This window comes from Mustela nivalis (assembly GCF_964662115.1).
Source record: "Mustela nivalis genome assembly, chromosome: 5".
In the NCBI taxonomy this organism is placed as follows: Eukaryota; Metazoa; Chordata; class Mammalia; order Carnivora; family Mustelidae; genus Mustela; species Mustela nivalis.
Genome location: NC_139024.1, coordinates 55,122,708 through 55,141,146, shown reverse-complemented (window position 1 = coordinate 55,141,146; position 18,439 = coordinate 55,122,708). Strand labels below are relative to the sequence as shown.

The 18,439-nt window shown below is 37.4% G+C and overlaps 1 long non-coding RNA gene across 1 annotated transcript in view; it reads right to left on the bottom strand.

The window, feature by feature from the left end:
* Positions 1–15,483, bottom strand: part of LOC309864659 — a 31,664-nt gene extending 16,181 nt beyond the window's left edge. Inside the window, exons 1-2 of the long non-coding RNA XR_014311675.1 lie at positions 15,287–15,483; positions 14,935–14,966 (exon numbers count right to left, since the gene is read on the bottom strand). This is a non-coding gene — a long non-coding RNA (uncharacterized lncRNA). The remainder of the gene's footprint in view (positions 1–14,934; positions 14,967–15,286) is intronic.
* Positions 15,484–18,439: the final 2,956 nt, after the last annotated feature.

The following is an 18,439-nucleotide window of genomic DNA, read 5'->3' as shown; positions in this document are numbered from 1 at the left end:
ATGCAGAATGAAACTGGACCATTTCCTTATACCACACACAAAAATAGACCCAAAATGGATGAAAGATCTCAATGTGAAAGAGGAATCCATCCTTGAGCAGAACATAGGCAACAACCTCTTTGACCCCAGACGCAGCAACTACTTCCTAGAAACATCACCAAAGGCAAGGGAAGCAAGGGCAAAAATGAACAATTGGGATTTCATCAAGATAAAAAACTTCTGCACAGCAAAGGAAGCAGTCAACCAAACCAAAAGAGAACTGACAGAATGGGAGAAGATACTAGCAAATCACATACCAGATAATGGGATAGTATCCAAAACCTATAAAGAACTTATCAAACTCAACACTCAAAGAACAAATAATCCAATCAAGAAATGGGCAGAGATCATGAACAGATATTTCTGTAAAGAAGACATCCAAATGGCCAACAGGCACATGAAAAGGTGCTCAATATCACTTGGCAGCAGGGAAATACAAATCAAAACCACAGTGAGATACCACCTCACACTGGTCAGAATGGCTAAAATTAACAAGTCAGGAAACGACAGATGTTGGCAAGAAAGGGGACCCCTCCTACACTGTTGCTGGGAATGCAAGCTGGTACAGCCACTCTGGAAAACAGTATGGAGGTTTCTCAAAAAGTGGAATAGCAATAGCACTACTGGGTATTTACCCTAAAGATACAAATGCAGTGATCTGAAGGGGCATGTGCACCCAAATGTTTATAGCAGCAGTGTCCACAGTAGTCAAACTATGGAAAGAACCTAGATGTCCATCAATAGATGAATGGATAAAGAAGACATGATATATATAATACAACAGGATACTATGCAGCCATCAATAAAAAACAAAATCTTGCCATTTGCAACAAAGTGGATGGAACTAGAGGGTATTATGCTAAGCGAAATAAGTCAATCAGAGAAAAACAATAATCATAGGATCTCACTGATATGAGGAGTTTGAGAAACAGGGCAGCGGCTCCTGGGGGTTAGAGAGGGAAAAAATGAAATAAGATGGGACAGGGGAGGAAGATAAACCATGAGAGACTCTTAATCTTAGGAAACAAACTGAGGGTTGCTGGGGGGAGGGGTTGGGAGGGATGAGCCGGCTCGGTGATGGACATGGTCTGTGCTATGGTGAGTGCTGTAAATTGTATAAGCCTGATGATTCACAGACCTGTACCCCTGAAGCAAATAACACATTATATGCTAATGAAAGAAAGAAAGAAAGAAAGAAAGAAAGAAAGAAAGAAAGAAAGAAAGAAAGAAAGAAAGAAAGAAAGAAACATAGTTTAGAGATGAGTTAGTGATTAGACAAAAATTCCTTAAATACCAGAACCAATAAATATCCTAGTGTTTATTGAGCTTTGTGTGCATGTTGGAGCACACCTCCAATACTTAGCTTACAATCAGCCTTTGCTTCCTCTTCCTGCTTGTGCAGATTTTTAAGGTAAGCAGAGGTGAGATCCTAGGGCCTCCTCAGGCCCTTACTAAGTATGTATGGCAGCACCACACATGTAAATGAAACTCCAGGTTCCCAGGGACTATGTCAGAGCTCTCCAAAGCCTGTAAGAAACACTTAATTCCTCACCTTTTTCTTTTAAGCTTTTTGGTTAGCCTGTTGTTTGTGCTATTGTTAACCATCACCTCAGGCATGGTAATTTTAAAACATTTGCCTGGAAATGTTTTTCATAAACGCCCTCTGGGGAGAAGTTTTTAGCCTTGGGCAAGCTTGAGTCAGGTCAAATAAAGGCAAACTTTTCCAGTTGGGTCTTCCCAAGAACAATGTAACAGAACAAATAATATCAATTCTTTGGGAATGAAGCTTTGGAAGAGCTCCAGTTCTGTTGCAACCCATTCCAGTATTGGGACAGCTGGCTTTTTTTTTTTTTTTCCCCAAGGCCAAGGCTTAGCTGGAGAGTGAAAGATGGGGAATTGCTGTTTTTACCAGCATTTGACAGTATTTCGTAAATAAATGCTTCCTGGGTTGTTATAAGCCTTTGGCTAGTTTGCAGAGATCTGAAAAAGTTGACTCTAACTATTTTGCTACTTTTCTGCTGTTGTTGCTTTTATGGGGAGATACATTTTTGGATGTCATTTTCACTACACATAACTATTAGCAGTAAATTAACCATACCAAAATTAAACAGATATACTACAGTCAGTTCACCAGTACTGACCCGTAATTTTGTGACAACTCAATCCTCAAAACTAACAGAGGAAGAAAATAAACTAAGATAAAATAATAAAGTAAAATAGATAAATAAATAAATAAATAAATAAATAAAATATACGGAAGGAAACCAGGCATTTCAATCTCTAAACTATGAAATATGACTGCAGGTAACAAGAGAATATCTCCTCTATCTAAAGATAACAGTGAAGTATATGCAGACAGGTGATGTGTACTTGGGTTACTACCTAAGAGAAACACTCTTGAATGACAGCTCCAGGATCTAAAAGAATCTATTATAATGTTATTCATTAGGACAACAAATTAGAAGATGCAGCTGATGAATTAAGAGTAAAATCTACTTGTAAAGTGAACTCATCAAAATGAAAGCAAAGGCTCTTCTTATTAGAAAGAGGCTGTGTAAGAATATTAAACTCACTTTGCACTTAAACTCTTGTCAAGGATGATTGATGATACAAGAAGAAACTAAAAGGAAACATATTTTTGTGGCTGTACTTTTATTTGCTGACACTACAAAAAGCCAAATTTCCACTACACAAAGAATGAGTTCACAGTGGAAAAACACCGTAGCACCTACATGTGCGTCTATACTGTACTAAGACAGAAGCCAACTCAGAAAACGCTTTCTGTGAAAACCAATATGCCTTAATAAGTATTGTATTGATATCTTCGTATTTGCTTTCATCTATCAAGTAGTTTTATTTTTAAATTCGGTCTTCTGTGACTGCAATGAGGTCTTATCTTTCTTGTGTGTCCTCAGAGCAATCAATGTGGTAGATGAGATAAATAGAACTATTCTGGGAGACACAGAATTCTAAATTATACTATAAAGTATGTCTTAAAATGACATGGACTAAGTGCTCTTTCAGTTGGGTCTTTCTGTGTTTAAAAGGCCACTTTAATTTGGTACCTGTTGGGGCACAGACAACAAAGACATTTAGTTAATGATTGTGCATCATTATGGAGGGCAATTTAGCCGTGTATACAGAGCCAAACCCTCCCCAGAGAGTCGTCACCAACCCCAGGATTATACTTAGAGGACTACCATTGTCCTTTAGATGACACCGCATGGCTTTAAAGAGCTAATGTTCCCTCTAAGAGTTTGACTCTCTCTTGTACTATGGGTTAATCCTTAATCGCTCATTTATCTGACTTCCTATTGCAATTACAGTAATATCTACACAAATGAACATTCTATTGTCCACTATTAGTTTTATGTGCTTTAAACTAATCGGCTGTAAGATTCCTGAATTTCTGTATCCCTCCCCACTCCTTTGCTCTCCTCTCTTCTTTTGTTCACGGACTCCTTTCCTTATTCCATCTCATCCCATCTCTTCTTTGGGCAATAAATGCCACAGTGCCTCCCTCTACAGTAGCAATTCATCTGAAATGTTGAGAAACCATAAAGCTTTCTCCAATGAATTGAAAGAAATTGAAATTGAAAGAAATTGTTCGACATTATACTGCTTCCGCCCTGTGTGAAGATAACTTTGAGGGTTTCTCCTTATTTCTTATTTGTAAAACCAATTTTCTGGTCTTGCATCTCTTAGAAGGTCATCTGTTCTGCTCTCTCCACTCCTCATTATCTGGTCACTAAAATGAGGGTTCTTTCACAACCCTTCCACAGAAACAAGGCACACTTTACAAACTTTATCTTATTGAAGATTTCTGTAGCACTTGAAATAGTTGACCAATCTGTACTTTGAACAACAGTCCTTTCTCCCACATACTACAGACTCATCTCTTGTAACTCTCCATCTAGTACTTGCTTACTCCTGCCTTCTAAAATGTCTTCTAGACCTTCAAGATCACTGTGCCCTGGTTTTCTCTGTGCCTTCTCATATGCTTGGACTGCATCTATTCATCTCAAATTAAAGTTTCCGTTTAGACAGTTTGAGACACATCCTGTGAGTTCTCAGAACACTCTTTACTTCCCTTACAATAGCACTTCTGTTATCATGTTGTAATTTCCTCTTCTCTTTGGGAGATCAGAAATAATGTCTACCTCATCTATCTCATGAATCCCTCCCATAATGCTTAGCATCATATCGTCATCATCGTCATCATCGTCATCATCTTCATCATCTTCATCATCTCCCCTCCTCTTCAGCTAGCAAACAGACACTGAGCTAAGGGCTTTACATATTTAAACTTCTAACTACCACATTTTGTCCAGCAGGAAAATGATGTTCAGAGGGATCAGAAGAGGGGTCAGCTAATTATGAGAAAATAGGAGTTGAACCTGGGGAGTCTAAAGCCCATTCTCTATTCTTCTTTCTTAGGATAACAGTGTAATAGCACCTGATTGTCCTCTAGACAACCACTCCCTCTCCACCCATTCCCCACCTTCCTTCTCCTGAGATTTCACTTTTTATATTACCCCACCACTACCACCATGTACCTGTGGCCACACATTCTGTGGCCTGTGGGAAGAGGTTTGATTGTGATCTGCAAGAAAGGTGTGAAGCCTATTGCTGGTACCATTCCCAGTTCATCCAGGCATCTCCCCACTGTTCTCCAAAGAGACTATCCTTTTCAGGACACAGGCAAGAATGGGCATACATTAAAAAGAGGAGAGCTATCCTTCCTAAGGATTTAAGTGAGTACACCTCTCTCCAAATTCAGAAAACACTGGGTTTTAAGAGTAAAGAGAAGTGTAAGTGCACTCCTCAAGCTTGAAAAATTAATAAAGCTAGTAGAAAAACAAACTAAACTTATCTGAAATATTAAAAGGAGATATAATGCTTTTTATCAACTATGAAACCCATCTCTGGGCCACTCCTGACATTTGCACACTCCTCTCTTGCTGTGTTAGTTGCCACTCTGTCTGTATCCTCAGCACCTGACAAGCTCTATAACTCTTGAGCACAAGGACTGGTTTTCATTCCTGGAAGCCCAGTGTCCAGAACAGTTCCCTACATTACAGTGGTACTCAAAAAAAAAAAAAAAAAAAAAAGTAATCCAGTAAAGAAAATACATATTTCCATCAAAATTTTTTGTTTCCTCTTAGCAAGATAGTTTAAAAAGAAATGTGGTTGAATAATGTTAAAAGTTAATTTGAATCTGTCTGACCAAATGCTATTGTGAATCTTTCAGGACCAAAAGGGAAAGTTAAGTTGTTCTCTGTTCTATCATCCTCATTCTCTGAGCCAGAGATTTAAATAAACTATCACCCTGCCCCATATTCCATCCCAATTTCATTTTGCTCCCATGCGTGGCTCCTCTGCCCTTGGAGTAGTGCTCCCTTATGCCTCAATCAACTTCCTTCACTCTGGGACAGCCTGTATTCAGCCTTTCCTTTTACACACAGACAGGCATCTTAACATCAGTCAATATTTCCTTAGTGACAAGGGCACAAGCCCCCTCCTCTGATGGAATGGAGAAAAAGGGTAAGGTGAAGGACAGCCCCTAGGACCAATGTGCCATCACTCTCTCTCCTTCCTCATCCAGGCAGTGGTTGCCCTGGAGAACTGGCACACAGATGCTTGGCCCCCTACGGGAACAATCTATTCTTGAGACGGATGAAGTTTTTTCCAGTCAGCACTGTGATACTATAATGAGTAGACTCCGGCCTCAAAATTAAAGCTTCCTGAGAAAAGAACATCCTGAAGATTGTTTGAACTATATTACTGAAATTCTTTGTAATGCATGGTGACTCAACCCTGTTTGTTCATTGCAAACATAAGCAGAGCTGATTTTGAAGGGTGTGCCTGCTTCAACGTATTGTATACACCCTCTATATTAAGACCAACACCTGGTTAGAAGCTGTAATTTATTTTGTGTAGAGTGTTTAGTTTTCACATAGAAAAGACATTGAGAAAGCAGTAATTAAATAAGATTGGCAGATGTCACATCATGAATGTCCTCCTATATCCTGCATGTTTGCTATAAAGGACATTATTGCGACAATAGGCAAAACTCAAATGGAATCTAAAGATTATAAGGCAGTCATTTATCATTGTTAATGTCCTGCTTTTGTTGGTCACATCATGACTATGTTGGGCAACGACCATATACAGGAACTATGAAGTACAGAGCAGAAAGTATAAGAATTCACCTTGGTTGCTTACAGTGTAACAGGAAAGATATCAAGGGCATGGAAAAGATGATGAAAGATACAAATCACAGTGTCATAAGGACAAAAGACCAAATAAGAATCTATAGTTCTCCGTGTTTTCTCCACCAATGACATTGACTCTAATACTCAGTCTTGGGGAATCATGGAGGTCTATATCCAAATCACTGGAGAGAGATATAATGCTATTCCTTTCTTCTCCATGGATTGGACATTGGAAGGAGCAAGAGTAGCATTATTCTAACGTTAGTTTTGAATTTATTCTAATTTAAAATTAAAAGGCAAATGATTGACCATCTTGGTGACATCATCTCTACCTCATTCATCTCAAAAACATTTTATTAAATCTCTCAGTATAACTCAAATTAATCAATGTTGTGTGAGGGTTAATCTTTAAATGGGGGGAATAAGTACTATCATCACCTCACCCACTGTTGCCCCATTAAGAGGTATTTCCTGTCCACTCTCCTCAAAAATCAACACTCAAAAACTTTATATTGGTGCAGCTCTGAGAATCTTACTGCCTGTCACCTTCTCAGTAGTGTCTCCCATGTGTGCCAATGACACCATGATAATACATTCATGGACAACTCTCAAGTTTAACATTCATTTTTTCACAGTTATGGAGTGTGCTAAATGGTGAGAGAAAGGTCATTCCTCAAGATACTTACAGTTCAGTGGAGAGAGATCATAAACACGGACAACCTCTGACATACATACACACAAAATACATGCAGATCCCCTTCCCCTCACCCTCACTGCAAGATTCAGAATGTCCCAGCTCGCCTTCTCTCTCCTCTGACTTGTAACAGAATCCCCTTTGCCCCCACCAACCCCACTGTATGGGAAAATCAACTTACATAGGGTCAGGGAGAGACATTTTATGGTAATAGCAAGTTTCCTGACTTCCCTGAGTCTACTTCTACATATATAAATCTGCGACAAGCAAACCTAATGCCTCGGTAGAAACTGGATGAAATGTGATTGTGAACATAAAATACTACATTCAAAGTATTCTTCCCAGCTCTCTTCTCTGCTTCTCTCAGAGTGGATAGGTTTACATCCAGAAATTCAGTGTTCAAATGGGAAAAAACTGATGATGAGGAAGGGAAATAGGATGGGAGGCGTTGAGGAAGGTTGAAGATGTCTCTCTGCCACCATGGCTTTTTGTACTCTTAACTCCAACTCATCTCTCCATCTCTTTCACCTAGGGAGCAGAGAAAATCTTCTCTGCTTCCTGGTCTCTGTCTGTCCTCCCAGAATCTGAAATACAGAGGCACCTGGTCACCAGTTTAGGTGGGTTTTCAGTTCCTTGATTATCAGAGAGAGCAGGCTCACTCAAGTTGGGTTGATATCGATCTTCCTGAGGACCTATGGCTTATGAATTGACATGTTCTCAGAATCCTCCCCATTCCTTCCCCCCAGAACCCTCTATGGCTAGACTCCTAGCTGTGGTCCAGTGTAAAGGTAAGAGTACTCTGCATTTCCTGTAAGCCACACAAGGGCCCAGATACCCCCTGAAACACAGATACCTGCCTGCCCCAGCCCCAGCTGCATCTGAGCTCAGGACAGGTGGATGGGCAGGATGTTGAAACTGGATGGGAACAAGATGGTATAACCAGGCTGCATCTTTTCAAACTCATCTGCAAACTCCCAGGAATTCTTAATTCTTTTTTTTTTTTAAGATTTTATTTATTTATTTGACAGAGAGAGATCACAAGTAGGCAGAGAGGCAGGCAGAGAGAGAGAAGAGGAGGAAGCAGACTCCCTGCTGAGCAGAGAGCCCGATGCGGGATCGATCCCAGGACCCTGAGATCATGACCTGAGCCGAAGGCAGCGGCTTAACCCACTGAGCCACCCAGGCGCCCAGGAATTCTTAATTCTTGAATCTCCTTTTCCTTTTCCATCTACTTACACTAAACCCTAGAGCCACTCTTATGACTTCCCCAAACTGCTGAACTCTTGGGCCCTTCTCACATCACAAAAGTCAAATGAACCCTCCTTCTTCTTCTCACACCACAAAAGCCAAATGAACCCTCCTTAAAGAAAGGCATAAAAGACAAGGAGGGAGGGAAAGAGCAAGAGGAGGAAACCAGAAAAAGAGTCTAAGTTGGGACCCCTCATGTGATATCAGATTGCAACTAGTCACAAGTGTCACCCTCCCCCTCTTTTGAGTTATGCCAGCATCATCCCAGAAACCCACATAAGCACATACTTGTTAGTTCTCAGTTGTGGCAGAATGTCCCACTCCCAGTGGGGCAACAGTAGGAAATCTTGCATAAATTCTCTAGAGTCATTTCAATAAAACAGGTTGAAAAGGAATTGATCAAGGATTTACCTTGGCCTTCTTCAAAAGTTTCTGAATGTCACCTCAGGTACTCCAGAGAAAAACTTGTCTATAGTTTTTGGAATCCAGTGATTTCTACAGTCCACCAGAATCTCTCTTCAGCTATTTTTAAAACTGGACTCTGATATTTTGTGCTATTTTAGAGTACTTATAGAGTTTGGTTTGTTACATTGGAAAAGAAACTCTTGTGTACTGTTGTGTTTTAGTGGTATATTCCTCAAAGCCTATCAATTCTTCCTTTGGTTATTTTGATCCTCTAGAAGCAATGTATGGAATTAAAACAAAATAAAGGAACAGGCTGTGTAACATTATTTTAGGGACCCCAAATATGGACCCAAGGTACATGAGCTCCAATTCATATTCTATTAATAAGTTGTCATGTAAATCTTGGGGAACACTGACCTGTCTCTTTCTTGAGGTTATCATGGAAAGCATGGAAGATGATATGTAAAAGTAGGTTGACAAAATACATAAAGTAATGTAAAAATAAGGCATCATATTTGAAGAAGTTACTAAAATAGAGGAGATCTATGCAAAGCCTATGGAAATGAGCCAATAAGACATTTTGCCCAGAATTGCCTATTTTTTCCAAATGCTTAAAGGACCTTGGAATGGGAAAGTCTTTGACTCTTAAATGCTTCCTTTAAAAGTATAAAAGCTTCCTCTTTTACCATGTGGTATTACCACGTGATATTTGAATTACATCTACAAGTAAATCTAACCCAGTAGGTGTTAGACTGAATTTTTGATTGTTTGGCATAAAGGTTCATACCACATTTGGAGTTGAAGCTATTCTATGGATAATTTGAACAATTATTTCTTAAAACCATTTAGAAACAAGATATGATAACTGGGTGGCTGGCTGATAGACTAACATCATTGATGGAGGGAGCCTAACTGGATAACTGGGGCTCAAAGTCGATATAAGGACATGGGCTCAAATTATCTTTTCTGTGCATAAAACTTAGTTTACATATTTCAGTCTTTATCACTGAAGTAACTCACAAGAGAATAAGGCCCTTACCAAGAGATATAGGACGTTGTTCGTGCAGCACACTGTCACCATTTTAGCCTTACATTTAATGCATAATTTCCTTTATTTCATACTGCAATCCTTAGTTCTATTTTCTGAAAACCACCATACACCCTATATTTGACATTGTTATCTTTTCTTATGTGCTACTTATATTCTCAATATTAATTGTTGTACCATATTTCACATAATTTTTAGAGATTAAAAACCTTAGGTTTTATGGGGTTTTCTTTCCCCCTTTGGTCTAAATATTGAAGACCAGTTTATTCAAGTAGCATAGGTTAGATGAGTTTTCTGATTGATTGATTTTTTTTTTCATGTTCTTTATTGTCTGGCCAGGAAAATTTATAAATAATCCACCAAGTCACATTCCAAGTCATCTGATTACTGGTAGCTGGCATGCAGAGCAATGAAAATTCAGTTAAAAAAAATTAAATGCCGAGCTACTACTACCAACACACCAGGCAAATATATGTAAACAAGAATCCTGTGATTTTACTGTAGGAAGGCTATCTGTCTTCTTTATTTCTGGCTTCCAGAACAATGTCTGATCATAGTAGCTACTCAATAAATATTTGTTTAACATATACTGGTAAAATAAATAGAAACAGCCAGGAAAAAAAAATTGCTAGATCTGAGTGTGGGCTGAAGTAAGTTTTCTTTTTTTTTTTATGTTTTTCTTTTCTTTTCTAGAAGCCAGAAATTGTTCTCTACGGTTCATTCACTGCAGCAAATTTCTAAATAACTATATGTCTGCTCATAGGAGTTAGAAAGTATTTTGATAAGGCATACCACAGCTTTTTGAAAGGGATGTGAAGTAATCTGAACCCTGCACAATAGGCTCTTACCCCAGACTGTCCTGTACAGAATTGCTTCTTACAACACTGTCTTCAGAGATGAACAATCACCAAGGAAATATAAACTAAACATGCCACCATTTTGCAAAGTGAGTATTTTTATATCCTGATAGGGTTTCTCTAACAGACATTTTATAGTACTCTCTAACTTCACTATCAACACTGGAAAACAAACCCTTCAACATTTCTTTTTCTAGACAATATGTAAAATTGATGCTAAGAATCTATGACTGTAGTATGAATTCATCTAATGATACGGTTAATTCTTTAATTTTCTACCCATCTCCCCGTGAAGTGTTATCAAACACTTAGAATTTTCAACTTGAATGTCATTGTAAATTTAGGGGATGTGGTAGAGACAAATGACAAATCTGAATTAAAATGGAAGTACAGACACAGGTCTGGAAAGCATTGTCAGTCTGTTTTTCATCGTTGAGGTAGATGGTTGTAGGTTGTGAGGCCAGGAAGGAAATGCAGTAAGCAATGTCATGATGATCCAGTAACAGCCAGAACCTGGAGAATTCAGAGCCTTTACCCAGACATACATGAACAGGAACCTCCCAGAGGAAGGCTATTCCAATCTTTGAAAATGCTGGTGCAAGAAGGAAAAACCACAGAAAACAACCAAGGTAGAAAGCACAAAGATGATGTGTCTGAGAGATAGGAAGATAAGGAGAGTGAAAGAGACTGAGATACGCCCCCCCCAAAGAAAATAGAGGAGGAAAACAGAGGAAAAAATCAAAGATAAATATGTCCATTCCAAAAACAAATCCCTGGGACCAAATGCAATGCTATCACCTATTACATGGCCAGGGGTGGCCCAAAGCCCTCCTAATTTATCTTTAAATTCCCAAGGGCTTACCTTCTCATGACCCTTTGTACCCACCCCCTGCATCTAAGCATGGTGTATTTATTTCTTCCATGTCAACCTAAACCCAAACCTTCCTATCAAGCATAACCAACAATTTTCATAAAAATAACACTGACCCTGAACATTTTTGAGTTTAGTAAAAACTGACTGGTGTTCTTAATCATCAGAGATGACTGAGGAAAAGAAGGAAATTCACATCACATCACACTCTGCCATTTTAAGGCCTCCACCTGTCTTCCTATCATCTCTTTCTTTACAGGAGCAAAACAATAAATCCATTCTCGGTCTCACTCAGAACAACTTACCAATGCCTCTGAAACATTATACCAACAGTAATTAAGTCTCCAGACATTGGAGAAAGGAGGGGAAAGTTGTAAGTAGGGGTCTACTTTCTATCAATAATTGTCAATGCTTTCTTCCATAAAAAGTAGAAGGGTATGAATAGCGCATCACTTCATTATATAAAAATAATTTAGAGATCTTTTGCAGTCACTAAGATTTTATTTTCAAAAAATAGTTATGAAAAAAATGCTTATGGTGAGGCATAGGTTTTATATGTAATACAACACTTTTTACAGAGGTCATGTATATTTATATTCTTCAAAATTACTTCAGAAAGATATACTAAAACATTAAAGTATCTCTGAATAGTGGCATGATGGATGATTATAACTTTCTCCTTTATAGTCTTTTTATAAATGTTTTAGTCACGGAAAGGAACTGTTTTTAAAATCAGAAAGAAAAACATAATTCTTATTCTTAAAGATGTCTTAAGAGTTATACTCAGTAAAATTCTTTTCAGATTAGAGTGATATCTGGTTAGTTTGAGCTACAAAAAGCAGGTGAGGGCATTGTGAGTCTCCTTCTAAATGTGAATTACATACTTCACCCACCCTTGAATCCCAAACAATTTGATTCTTTGAGAACCTGAATTTGATTTCTCTCTGGGGAACTCAATCTTTTTCAAAATTTAAGTCACACTATTATGAGATTAATACATTAGATTAGAGGAAAGAAAAAATGAGAAAGATTATAAAAACAATATGAATTCAACATACAGTAACATATATATTTTAAAGCCTTTATTCATAAAAAAAATTTATTAGGGAGTCTTTAACCAAGTTATTTTGTTTTAGAACTTGGCTTTAATCTTCTAAAGCTAGGTACCAGAGGGCCATCTTTTTAAAAAGTTGCTTTTTAAATGCATGATGTATTATGGTACTCTTATATTGATACTTCCTGTCTCTTTAAAAGAGTGATGGTGCATGCAAAGCAACTACCACAGCTTCTCTCCCTATCTCTGAAGTAGAGATCGAATGTACTCTGCTTAAATCCCTTGCTAAAAAATAAGTCCCTGAGTATCTTTAATTTTTAAAATAAACATATTTGAGATAAGCTGCAGCCATTGATTCATTTATTCACATATTCACAACAAATATATACCTGTGTCTAATGTATACCAGGTACTGTGTTAGGCTCTAACTGTAATGAAGTGCATATGAAAACTCCCTGCCTTTAAGTACTTCATATTCTATGGGAAACAGTCAAGATACTTGTAGGAAACCAAAGCTACACAGTTGCTTGTTTGCCCTGATTCCTTAATTATAATTAATGTTTACTTTTTACCTCTGGAAAAAATATTATTACTGCTTTGATGAAATCATGCCCAATTTTTTCTTTTTTTCTTTTATTATCTCTTTTGTCTTCCTCCCTCCTTCCCTCCCTCTTTCCCTTCCTTCCTTCCTTCCTTCCTATAAATTCTACCAGCATTGTGCAGAAAAATAGCAACTGGTCATATGTGGTTACTGAGCATGTGAAATGTGGCTAACCCATATTGAGAGGTATGCTAAGTGTAAAATACACACTTCATTTCAAAAATTTCCTATTAAGAATGAAAAATATCTCATTGATCATTTTTTCACATTCATTACACACTGAAACCATAATATATAATATATAGTGAGTTGGACAAAATGTGCCATTCAAATTAAATTCACCTTTTTTTTCTCATTTTAATGAATCTGTTTAAAAATTCTTAATTTTATATGTGGCTTAAATCATACTCTAGTGCATGTGAATTGCACTAAATGTACCCAGTTTCTTACTCTGGGAAGAAAACAGAGAAGCCTATCACTTCCTAAATTGTATTCGTTGAAAACATAATGATATATACGTTAGTTTTAGTAGTCAGTTATGAGGTTCAGCCCATGTGAACATACAAACACCATTCAGGAAAACAAAATCAAAAAGAAAACTAAAAACATTAGTGCATAAGCACTGATAGTTTTTGTGTATATTGTAATCATTATAAAATACAGCAGCATCTAGTAACTTACCCCTAGTTTTTATCTTTGGAGTGGAAAAGAGATTCCTCTCCACCTTGGTAACTTGTTTCATATTATTGAAAGTAAGTACTTGATTTACAAAAAAAGTTTATATAAGTAATATATAAACAGATCCATCTTTGTGGGTTTTGTAATTTGCACTTCGTAATAGGATCAATAGATATTTAATCTATTAATTTGTAAGAGTCTACATACATCTGGACATGAGCTTATAGCAGAGAAGGCTCTCTTATTATATACCCAATGATCCTGAAGACTATAAAAAGGAAATATTATTTCTATTTTCTCCTTAAGAGTTTAATGAATCTAATTCCCTTCTCATTTGCTGTGATTCTGTGTGTTCGCAGTCTCTAGGTGAAATGTATGAAGCTCAATGAAACGTTACTAGAATTTTTCAAAAGCCTGATTATGCATTAAAAAAGATTTTTCAAAAGCCTGATTATGCATTAAAAAAGATTTTGGCAAGATAATTACTAGAATAATATCTTTTATTTAATGTTTTCTTTAATTTTCATACAAGGGTCAGTCAAAATTTTAAATTTAAGTTTAGTTTAAAAAATTTTAAATGATTTATATTGTGTTTTTCTCAATAATCCAACTTACAGTTGGCTATTGAAAATTTGATTAAAATATTACTTTCAGTTGCATAAACATTGAACAGAAAAGCAACACCTTATTCACTTTTACCATTCTTTCATCCATTGAATAAATTTTTACTGAGCAGCTACTATGTGCAAGACACTGTGTTAAGCGCCTGGATATCATGGTACACAACTTATTTTCCTTACCTTCACAGAACTTAGAAAGAGGAGAATTCGACATTTCACAAATAATTTGACAAATAAAAACACCCCTATACACCAGGAAGAAAACAATGAAAGGGAAGTATAGGTTTTATAAGAAAGCTTAGGGAGCTGTATGTTCTTTCCTTGTTTCCTTTTGGATTTTAAAACATGTGAATGTATTACCTATTCAAAAATCAGTAATTAAAAAATAAAAACTAGGAGCACCTGGGTGGTTTAGTCCGTTGAGCATCCCGCTCTTGGTTTCAGCTCAGCATGATCTCAGGGGCATGAAATCTAGCCCTTCCTCAGGGTCTGTGTTCAGGAGGGAGTCTGCTTGAGATTCTCTCTCTCTCTCTCTGCCCCTCCCTGCATGCACACACTCTCAATAAAACAAATAAAAAAAAATCTTTTCTTTATACATACATACATACCAAATCCGGGGTGCAGGGCAGTTAAACTCTGAAGGAAACACAAGAAAATAAAAGTGGTTATCGGCATGGTGGGGGATGGGGAACTGGGAGGCTTAAGACAGAATAAGAGGAAAATTTTTCACTATATTTCATTGACTTTTCTTTTCATTTTGAACTATTTTTTCAACAGTTTAAATAAAATATATTTTTAAAAATCTAAAATAATTTTTTTAAAGAAAGCTTAGGAGGATTAATTTAGTGGAGAGAAGTTAAGGAAGATAGTGATGGGTTTTGGAAGGAAGACAAGGTAGGTAGCACTGAGACCATCAGAGGAACGTTTGAGGTGGAGGAAACTGTACATGCAAATACCTCAAGCAAAAGAGCTACATGCATCTGAGGAACTGAAAGACAGCTGAGTGCAGGAGCCTCCTGTGCCCGGAGGATGATGGAAGGTGAGGTTGGTGAGATTGGCAGAGGTCAGGTCACACCTTGCCTCATGTGTCCTTTGTTGAGACAATAGGCATCCTCTAAGTGGGGTCTGATGATTACAGAGCAGCAATGTTAATTTCATGGTTTTGATGGTTAGACTTTGATTGTGTGAAAGAATATTCTTATTTGTAGAAAAACACTGTAAAGTATTCAGGGTTGATGAGGCATCATATGAACAATTTGCACTCAAATAGTTCAGAGAAGAAAAAAGTTCTTTGTATGATACTTGCAACTTTTCAGTAAGCTTGACATTTTTTCCAGTAAAGAAAAAAGAAACAAGATTGGATAGTGAAAGTTCCTTTCTCCTAATTCTCTAATAGTTTTCCATTCCATTTTTTTTTTTTAAAGCAAAACAGAATATCTGAATGGAATAATTTGGACGTATTCAAGGAAATACAATTTGTGGGACCATTTATCTTTCTTATTAGATATTTTTCCAATATAACCAGAAGTAAGGTATTGGGAACCAGTCATTTTCAGTTTAGCCCTGGAAGGGCTGCAGCTGGACTGCACTGTGTGGACAGGTGGTTTGGGACAGAGAAAAAGTAAAACAAGTTCTCTCTGAGTGAGTTACTGGTACAGCACCTTTCTTTGGCCTGAAAATTTCAGTATCCCCTTTCCTCTAGACCAAGCTCTAGAGCGATACAGGCATTACCAGGCCTGCTCTGATATTTGAGGAAAAAATAGGGGCCGAGATACCAAATGTTGAAATACTTTGAAATTATAAATTAATTGTTAAATTAAATATATTTGTAGAAAAACACTGTAACTCCCTATAACACTGAAACAAAAGTGTTCAGGACTTGACTAATAACTGTCAGCTTCCCTAACTTTTGTTCTCCTTCATAACCATCTAGAGGGCGAATTTAAAATTTATTTTAAAAAATTCAAAATGCCAACTTCTTTTTTTTCCCAATATAATTTTTTTTATTACAGCTATCAATTTATTTGAAGTGGCGTGGGGGTGGGAGGTGGGGGTACCAGGTGGTGGGTATTATAGAAGGCACGGATTGCATGGAGCACTGGGTGTGGTGAAAAAATAATGAATACTGTTTTTCTGAAAATAAATAAATTGATAGAAAAATGCCAACTTCTTTGACTTTGTTCTGAAATATGTAGTTCAGGAGAGAGTGGTTCACTTGCCTTCACTTCCCACATCAGGCTCCCATCCACCTGCAAAGGCCATCCCTCATGTACGGTCACCTCCACAAAGAGCTGCTCCCTCTGCCCCTACCCCTTGGGTCTAAGAATCAGGTGCAGGTATTCCTTCAGTGCCTCAGTGATTCTCTTGAACTTTCCATCATGTGATTTCTTTTTTATATTTTTTCAGAACTTCCACTGAACATACATTCACATCCAATAATTGCTAGACGTTGAGTCCACTAAACATTTATAGTAAGTTCTTATTCCTTTTTACATGATATGAATAATAACAGATGTATCTATTATCTTCAGCTTGTTTTTTTGTTCTATAGTAAGTCTGAGAAATCTACCCGATGTTATCTAGGACTTTGTTTTCAGAAATCATAGCCATCATTGTGTATGTGAGACTGAATGTAGAGACAATGATCAGACCATACACAAAAATGGAACTCAAACACACAATCTGCAGCAACTGGCTCAGGAACATCCAGCCCAGAAAGCCAGCCTGCAATCTATAAGTCAGACCATTATCTCCAACAATTGGTCCAGGAAGACAAATAATAATCCCTATAACACTGAAACAAAAGTGTTCAGGACTTGACTAATAACTGTCAGCTTCCCTAACTTTTGTTCTCCTTCCATCTTAGGACCAACCAGAGAAAGCCAAATATGTATACTCCTAACCTATCACATAGGATGCTCCACTTCTAGTTAGTCTTCTGACAGCTTCCTATGCCAACAGCCCCCAATCAGGGCACACCTGAAGTCTTCCCTAAGTCAGTATAAAGCTTTCCAGCACCTGTGCCTGTCTTTGAGTCTCTGGCAAACACAGGTAATGATGGCTGACTCCTTTGCGATAACAAGCTTGGGGTAAATAACTTTTGCTTGTTCTCATTCATTAGTCTTTATTTCCACATGTAGTAGGCAATGATAGTTTTCATGCTTAACATCATTGATTGCAATGAAGCAACTGGCAAGTTTAACTTCAATATCTGTTTGACTAATCTGTATTTATAATTTATTAAATTAAGTAACTAATTTAATAAATAATTTCTATTTCATCATTAAAATTTCAGTTGGACTTGTTTCTTTTATAGAACTAGCTGTGGCTCTAATAAAAATGGAATGTAGACTGATTAAGGAAAATAGTCACAAGGCTTTATTCATTTCCTGAGTTAGAAGCAAAAGCAAATGTTTCATTAGTAATTTATGCAGTAAATGGCAGATTTTTTTGAGTTTTGCATATAAGGATGAGTCATCACCAAAGGGTGTTTTATATGGTGAAAAACAATGCTCATATCTGTAAAGTCTTTTTACATAATTTAGTTAGCAAAAGGATGTTCAATCTGAGAATGTAATTGATTTTATTACTGCAAAAGCATTTGGAAAGAGGAGGGGAAAGGTGTAATACTTAGAGCAATAGGATTCCTAATCAACAGAGGTTGAGAAGTGACATACATAAGTTCCCAGTTATCTTCAATCCTTACAGGAGGCTGTTTTTGAGGTCTGTGATGTGAAGATACTTTAAAATTCAAACCATGAATCAGAAGTCATTTTGAAGACAGATAAAGTAGCTGGTAAATTCTAATTCTAGTGTTTTCTGTTTTCTGCAGATAGCGGGAGAGTCATTTCCAAGCTGTAGCTATCTGTCCCTCTCCCCTCCACTGAATACACATTTTCCTCCTCCCTTCCAGATCGCTCCTAAATTTATTTCTCCCACCTCTTTCTTCTCCCATTATGCCAGTAATTCCTTGAGGTATAGATGTGGGCTATCTAGAGCAGAATCATCAAAAGGTGCCTGCCCAAATGCAGATTCCTGGGCCCCGTCCAGACCTTCTGAATCAGAATCAGGGAGGGGAGCCAGAAGAATGTGAATCTTCACAAGCTCTC